The sequence below is a fragment of the Periplaneta americana genome, chromosome 5 (genome assembly GCF_040183065.1).
Source record: "Periplaneta americana isolate PAMFEO1 chromosome 5, P.americana_PAMFEO1_priV1, whole genome shotgun sequence".
Lineage (NCBI taxonomy): Eukaryota > Metazoa > Arthropoda > Insecta > Blattodea > Blattidae > Periplaneta > Periplaneta americana.
Genome location: NC_091121.1, coordinates 39,731,727 through 39,740,713, shown reverse-complemented (window position 1 = coordinate 39,740,713; position 8,987 = coordinate 39,731,727). Strand labels below are relative to the sequence as shown.

The 8,987-nt window shown below is 33.3% G+C and overlaps 2 non-coding genes across 2 annotated transcripts; one reads left to right on the top strand and one right to left on the bottom strand.

Annotated features, from left to right (window-relative positions):
- Nucleotides 1-5,106: 5,106 nt before the first annotated feature.
- On the top strand, nucleotides 5,107-5,180 carry TRNAS-ACU (transfer RNA serine (anticodon ACU)). The gene has a single exon. It is a non-coding gene; the product is annotated as a tRNA-Ser (tRNA).
- A 2,669-nt stretch (nucleotides 5,181-7,849) lies between these two features.
- Nucleotides 7,850-7,921, bottom strand: TRNAI-GAU (transfer RNA isoleucine (anticodon GAU)). The gene has a single exon. It is a non-coding gene; the product is annotated as a tRNA-Ile (tRNA).
- Between the last annotated feature and the right edge of the window lie 1,066 nt (nucleotides 7,922-8,987).

The following is an 8,987-nucleotide window of genomic DNA, read 5'->3' as shown; positions in this document are numbered from 1 at the left end:
ATGTAGTTTCCATGTATGATCGTTCACCTCTTCGTCGGCATGTGGACCTGAGGTCAGCCTTTTAGTTTCCGTGTAGTCTACCACAAGGCCACTCTTATCCAGAATTAGCAGGTATAGTGGAGTCTATATTGAAGGGGTGGTTGGACTGATCCATTACATGGGGTGTACTACGTTAAAATGGCAATATTTGTGTAGAAAAACGCTTAAAATATCATACAGAATAATGGGTATTAATGGACAAAATATGTAAAGAAAATATCAAAGGAAATAAACATTATTTTACATTAATAATGGGGATTTATGGCCAAAATTAAATGAAAATGCTTAAAAAAATGACCGAATGAAACAAAAGATGCTCTTATGAGTTGAAACAGGCAAAAAATGCAAAAAAAATACCGTAACAAATATGTCTTAAAACACTCAGTTTATCACGTAATATATTTTAGATTAGATTAGATTTACAAGATTTTTTATTGCAAGCAAAAATTAAATACAATAACAAATACTTTACAATATTATTGTAATACTCGTATATGAACATTCTTCAAAATTCGAAATTGATTACCAATCTCATAGTAAAACAGCCTACATATTACAATTTATTGCATAAATAGAATGTAACTGGGTCACACCCGAAAAAGCAAGATGCTTGAGGTCGGGTGTGACCAATAATGAAAACTGGATAAAAGGAAAAAAAATAATGAAATAGTAGCATAATAATAATAATAATAATAATAATAATAATAATAATAATAATAATAATAATAATAATCATAATCATATAAATACTAAAGCAGCTATGTTTCTGGCTTACCAGAAAAAATATGCAATTTCATCAAAATCCTAGCTCTACTAATTATGTTAGGTGAAACTTGGTAGCCTATCTAGTTATATAAAGACAAATGTCGGATTAGTTCCCATTGCCACTATAAATTCGTAGATAATGTTCTCCATGGCATTTGTGGACATGTTTGCAGGCGGTTTGATATGTGATGATGAAGATGATGATGATGATGATGATGATGATGATGATGATGATGAACAATCATGATCATGAAGTAATGATGATAGTTATGGTTATTTTTAGTTGGTTTTTTAACGACGCTGTATCAACTACTCGCTTATTTAGCGTCTATGAACTTGATGATAGCGAAATGATATTTGGCGAGATGAGACCGAGGATTCACCATAGATGACCTGACATTCGCCTTACGGTTGGAGAAGAAACCTCGGAAAGAATCCAATCAGTTAATCGAACCCACGCCTGAGCGCAACTTCGGATCGACAGGCAAGCGCCTCAGTCGACTGAGCTACGCCTGTGGCTTAGTGATGGTCATGAAATAGAATTGTTCTCACGAGGATTAGGTCCTGTCTGAATATAGTTGAACACCCCTGACATAAGAAACTGTCAGAATTCTTTGCAACTGTGTTGAATGTATGTCTTGAAACAAAATGAAATTTTGTATGAATCAGTAAAGCTCTACTTCGTTGGCAGGTCGGGCATGAAGTTATCTGAGTGCAGACGTACTCCGGCAATAATAAAGCTGAAGGCTTCACACAGCACCACGAGGATAGCCTCCATGTCTGTCGAGATCCCTTGCTGGGACCAGCGTGTGGTACGTTACGATAAGTCTTTTCACATACATCGCTTTAGCCTGGCTTAGCTTCAGCTAAACAAGCAGTCAAATGTTCACACAGGAGTGTTCGAGTGCAGCAGTGGCCTAGGGAACCCTGATTACCATGGTTACGATATTGTAATTTGCATACCAATCAAACTGTAATCATAGAGGTTTTATATCATATAGGAAATATTCTTCGAACGAAAAGAGTTTTAATAACATCTGTTGAGTTATTGCTGATATTCTAAATATTTTAGAATGTATAATCTCTTCGTGCACGCTTCTGTTCTATCTGCGATTAATTTGGTAAACATTTTCACCACATGACAATAAAACTAGTAACCAGTTATTTTATGAAGCTTTAACCTTTCAGGCCTGATGTACATTGTTTCTTTTTTTTTTCTTCTTTTTTAGAATGTCTTCGATACTTTTAAATATTTTGAAAAATTCCAAGTGATAGAAATGGAAAATATTATTTTTGAAACATTTCTATACCTGAATTAAAAATAAAATTAAAAATTTTGGAGCCCCAGGGGTCAAAATTGTCCCCAAATTTTGATTTTCTGTGAAGACTTGATTTGGGAATTTTGGATCCCCAGAATGATTATGTGACCAGTTTTTTTTCTCAATTTTGTTTAATATAAATTCAGGTCTCAAGGGGTTAAATACTATACAAATTCATTCTTTGCATTTTCAAAATTTCTTTAGAGCAAAAAAAAAAAAAAATACAAACCAGATTAATTCTGTGTTTACCATATCGAAATAAACTTTACAAAAATTTTTCATTCTTAAACCTAACCTAAGTAACATATTATTTTTATTATTCTTATATTACGTACTATCGTATAATTTTTAAGTCAATTTTTAAGAAAGTTGGGATATTTTAGAATGTGTTTTTCTATCTACATTAAAATTCTGACACTCGCTGCCATTGCTATGCTGATAGCTATAACATCAATCTGCAACGAAAGTAAACGACTATGAGGTTCATATCATTTTAATAAAGTTGTAATGAATATATATTATGAATTTTCCATATAGAGGAAGTTGCTTAAGGTGGATATATTGTAGATGTACAACGCCCAAAAATAAGATAGGCACATAATTTACAAATTCAGCACGAACAGAATGGAAAACGAGGAGGGGACGAAGAAGAACGAAGATAGAGAAAAATCAGAAGAATAATTAATACATAAGAACAAAAAGCAAGAAAAAAAGAACAAAAAAAGAATGAAGAGGGGGAAAAGAAGGAAGTGCAATAAAAAAGTGAATCGAAAAGAAAGGAAAAATATAGAAATAAGAAAAGAATAAGAGTATGAAACAAACGAAAACAGAAGAAATGCAAAGAAATTTGAAAATAAGAAACAGGAAGAAACTACATGGAAAAATAAAAGAGAGGAAAATAAATATTTCTGATTCTGATTGCAGGTTCACCTAAAGATTCTAGAATCTTAATGGTAATGGAACACAGAGCAGCAGGCTTATTCTAGATAAAATAGTAGTCGTTACAGCTTCTTTAATTAACGGAAAGAATGATACACCCTTGAAAAAGAAACATAACCATTTTCTCTGCTGTTAAATTAGACCTCTTCATTTAAAGTAATTCAGATATTCTTGTTATTAATAATCTAAAAGTTGTTAAAAAGGCAGTAATATTCATCAAAACAAGGAAAAAATTTAATAAATGTCGGACCTAAAATTTAATTTTTTTGAATAAACAAGCACTGTGAAATTCGTAGTTCAACGACAGCATTTTTACTCGTTTTCTAGTGCAATGCAGTAAACAAAAGAGTAGCCTAAACAGAGTTGCAGTCATTTGTCTCTGCGGTAAACGTTGTACATGTCAGAAAGACACTTACTAGGTGACCATTTTTGCGTGGAACGTAAACAGCGGCGATGGAGTTGTGTTTTGTGATTACGAGAAAGAGAAAAACATGATCTAATGGATAGTCCGGTGTGCAATAAACGAAAGAGTAAACAGTGTATACAAACATAATATAGACAATTGTAAATGCATTATTTAACACAATATATATTAATCTATAGACCTAAAATAACAAGAAGTAAGAAATACAGGGACATCACTTTATTTTTACCAATATTTTTAACATTAACCTGGCTATACTCGGAAACACTGTTGCCCCCTTCCATTACAGGAGTTTGATGTTACTAGTGCAATATGTAAACAAATCATTTTACTAGCTATAGGAGGAGAGAAAAGTAGTGTATCCATTTATGTTGTAGGGAAATACGATATTACGATTTTCAGTTTGATCATCACTTTTACGGAATTTATCAAAATACAGTAGAGTAGTAACATTTTTTTTTCGAAAACTCAACTTTTTAGGCGGCTATGTTCGTTATGTAATGTCTACTTTATTTAGCATATTAATTATTGATGTTAACATACAATATAGAGAGTGCATTTAAATTGAGGCGGTCATAAGTAAAGGGCTGTAAGTGTACTTAAGTTACTTTTGAAAAAATGGGGTTTAAATATTTAAGCTTTCGTAAAATCGGTGAAATTTTTATTTAAATTTTAATGTGTGATGCGATTAAAATATCCCTTTGCCACTAAAATTTTAGATACTTTAGCTTACACTGGATGCACTTAACTCATGTTATTACAAATGTCACTAGCATTCCTTTGCTTCTAGCCACCTCAATTCAAAATAAGCTAATCTGAATTTTTAAACAAGTTGCTGAAAATGGTTGCCGTTCATTACAATGCAGGCTTCAATTCAGTACGCATATTATTAAAAACATTTTGAAGCATATTCTATGAAACTGAATTTATCGTTTCTTGAATATAATTTTTAGTACGATATTATTAATATAGGTTCTTTCTTCTATAGAAAACGCAATCATATTTATGAAACACACTATACACTGCAGTGTTTACTTCACTGCTTGAAGACTTCGAATGCAACAGCGGCCGTAAGTTTGTGTGTCTGACGGGAGCAAGGACATTAGTGAAGGGGTGGGAGTGAAGTACATTCAGAAATGCAGGTACAATAAAAATGCAAGTAAAAATAAAATGATGTCTCTGTATAACAAAAGTGAGAAAAATTAAATTATAAAAATAAAACGATAATGAAGTGGCGTTTAATCTAGGAATAACATTTCTTCCAACATTTTGTTATGATTGTCTGAAGCACTGCTTTTCCCATCAAACATCAGTTAGGCACCTTATTCTCAAACACCATTAATCTCTGAATAATTTCAAGGAAAAATTGTTCCGGGGCCGGGTATCGATCCCTGGACCCTTCGCTTAGCGCGCGAACGCTCTACCGACTGAGCTCCCCAGGAACTATACACGACACCGCCAGATTTGTATAATACATTCGTTACTGGAGATACGTTAACAGAAAGCCACAATTTAAGTCACACAGTATTGTGTGCACTCATAGTTGAGTTCTGGCGTCTTGTCAGTTCATTTGAGTCGTGTGGATACAAAAGGAAAAATTGTGACGGTGTCGTATATAGTTCCTGGGGTAGCTCAGTCGGTAGAGCGTTCGCGCACTAAGCGAAGTATCCCGGGATCGATACCCGGCCCCGGAACAATTTTTCCTTGAAATTATTCAAACCTGCTTTACAAGGAGCTACTACCTGAAAGCCAGATTTGTACCATTAATCTCTGTTCCTCTCTCAAAGTGAGAGTCTAAGTTTCACGACCACACAGAACAACCGGTAATACAGGGCGGTAAAAAATGTATCCAAAATTTTAGAAGGTGCTAATATGCATCAAAACAAGAAAAAAAGTCAATAAACATGGATCCTACAACACATACTTTCTGAGATCTGAACACTTGTTCATAGGAGGTGCTCAAAGTGACGTCCATTCATGGCAATGCATTCCTCTGCCCTTCGGTGTAAGGAATCACGCACTCTTTGAAATTGACCTGGTTGTTCTTGATAACAAAAAGTCTAGGGGATTTAGATTTGACGAACGAGCAGGCCAAGGTGTGGGGCCTACCCAATCAATCCAGCGGTCCTGAAATGTCAGCGTCACGCTTATTGCGAAAAAAAATGTGCTGGTGTGCCATCATGCATGATGCACATCTGTAGTCTTTGCTGACAGGGCACATAACCAGCAAAGTAGGGAACACGTTAGTAAGAAAGTCCTGATAGCGTGCCCCAGTTAATCTCTGTGGTATCACGTATGGCCCTTAACCTATCACCAAGAACGCCTGCCCAAACGTTGATTGAGAATAATCGGTGCTGATGCCTTGTTTCTACAACTACATGGGGATTTTTCATCAGCCGACACATGCCGATTACGAAAATTCACAACACCGTCTCTGCTGAACCCCGTTCATATCCGCAACCAAACTTTTCTTTTCAGTATTCCATGCCAAGGGTATCAACTACGATATAATTATCTGGTCGTCTGCTGTATTGTAGGGCAGAAAAATGCATTGCCATAAATGGACGTTACATTTAGCACCTCCTATGAACAAGTGTTCAGATCTCAGAAAGTATGTTGTAGGACCCATGTTTATTAGACATTTTTTTCTTGTTTTCATGCATACTATCACCTCCTAAGATATTAGATACTTTTTTTTTTGACACTTTGTATAACTGTTTTATAAATTATAATTTTCACATTTTTTGACAGCATACTGGATGACAAAAGCTTCTCAACCGAATAATAATAATAATAATAATAATAATAATAATAATAATAATAATAATAATAATAATAATAATAATTTATTTTATTTATTTATTTATTTAGAATATTAATGTGCGAAACAACAGCACAAGGCCAATTACAGTTTAGCACAGGTACAAAACGAAACAAAACAACAAATGATGATGAGAATGAATGATAGAAAATGGCAATGAGATGGAAATACAATCAATATAATAGTCTACATTACTCAATTGACCAAAATGCAACAAAATAAATAGCACAAATAGTATTATTAAAATTAGTTCAGCGAGATAATTAAAATAATGGCAATTAAATAAAATGTATTACAAATGAATTAATGAAATCATATAAATGAAGACAGGAATCATATAGTTAATACTGTAAAGTTATGCAAATGACGAGAATAGTATGATACATGTCTAACAATGGCATAAATAATAAAACTGACATAAAACTCAAAAAGTATTACTACACATTAAATGGATCCAACTTCAATCCATGCAAATTAGCATATTTTATACATCTGCAGACCGGAGAGAGAGATTTAGAATTCCTATTATAAAACAATTTATGAAATCTTAAACCCTTAGCAGGAATACGAAGACTGATATTACTTATGAATGATTCACAATGAATATCACCCTTAATGACTTTACAAAAAAATAAATAATCAAGATCCTGACGTCTGGTAAACAAACTACCGCAATTGAAATATACGCAATTAGTCTCATAGTTATAATCGGAATAATAATAATAATAATAATAATAATAATAATAATAATAATAAATTTAATATGCGTAATGTTCAGGGTCTTCTTTTTAATTTATGTGATCTTGGAGAAGTTTTTTATTTTAATTAAAGAAAAATAAAGTCACTCTCGTCTAGATTTCTTCACCACATCGGAAAGCATGAATGAAATACAGCGAGCGTGCTCGTGTAACCATCATGACATAATAGCACGAAGAGAGCTCTACAATTCATGCTAGGTATGTATGCGGAGAGAAACAGTGTTATAAATGATGCATAATAGATCAAGTAACAGTTATAAATCCCAGCAACGCACGTATTGAACAATGAAAGTACAAACGAAATAAGATTCACATTAAAATGTAACACGGAATAGTATGAAAAATAGCAAGGCATTCAGAATTACATGGAATACAACGATCATGTTGGATAATGCCTCGATATTCAGGACGTATTGTTTCGCATGTGGTATTAAATCTTGAGGTCTTAAGAATAATATATGAACTTTCCTTACGATGCAGAAACAAATTTATTTTCAGATATTTACAAAAACATACAATTTCAGCATCAATGATAACGAAAATGTGATTTGTTCGTACTGTCGGTTTGTATTAATGTTCTCTAAAGTGTTTGTACCTAATTATTGGATGGATTTTGTTCACATTCATTATTTGGGAGTCAGTTTATGCAGAGATAGAATATAACGTATTTATTTCATTTATTTATTTACTTATTTATTTGTTTACTTATATTACTTATTTATTTAATTATTTACTTATTTATTTATTTACTTATATTACTTGAATAATTTCAAGGGAAAAATTGTTCCGGGGCCGGGTATCGATCCCGGGACCTCTGGTTGATCGTACCAGCGCTCTACCACTGAGCTACCCGGGAACTCCACCCGACACCGTCTCAACTTTTCCCTTTATATCCACACAACTCGCGTGGGTTGACGAAACGCCAGAGACCCACAACCTCTGTGTGACTTGGAATTGTGGTTTTCTGTTAACGAACACAGTAACGTATATATTATGCAAATCTAGTCTTTCAGGTGAAGCTCCCTGTAAAGCAGATTTGAATAATTTCAAGGGAAAAATTGTTCCGGGGCCGGGTATATTACTTATTTATTTATATAATTATTTACTTACTTATTTACTTATTTAGTTACTTTATTTATTTATTTATTTATTTACTTATTTATTTATTTATTTATTTATTTATTTATTTATTTATTTATTTATTTATTTATTTCTCAGTCCTTTATTTGGAATAGAAACTTAAAGTAGCTTTGAACTCGAATTTTATTTTATTTTTATGTGAAAGGTCTATATACCTATGCGAGCTACAAGGAGAGAAACATTGTAAAGTTTTTACATGAAAGGTTTACTCTGAAGTCACTTACTATACTATGGAAACAGAGGTTTAATATGAACTTCGTGTCTCGTGATTTTCAGCGCGGTCCGTCTCACTCCATTCTCTATTTAATGTACCTCGAGGTTATCCACAATGTCCTCTCCCTCACATGTTAGCTATTAGGTTACATTCATTTTACGCTTTTTCCCTACAAAATTCCCTCTCAAGTTACTTCAACGGAACGATGAAAAACGAGGTGAGATAAGTGACCAACAGGCTTGGAGCTCACATAAATTCTTTCTCACAGCCTTAAATTCCCTTGCAAGACACGCGATAGTACACAGTTTAATTATTGTTCTCTCACTTCTCTTTTTTCCCTTTGCGCCATTGAGTCATTCCACAAGTTCTGCGTCGTTACATTACCTTTAGGTGTACTCATCCTGCCTGTGGTAGTATTTATTAGTCCTAAAAATTATATGCTAACATTGAGACGTTTCACATAGTTCAAGAGATTTCATAATTCCCTGTCACATTAGATTTGTTAATAAAATAATGCGGTTTATTCGGGTATAAATAACTTCAAAACATTTTGATATGATCGCAAGAC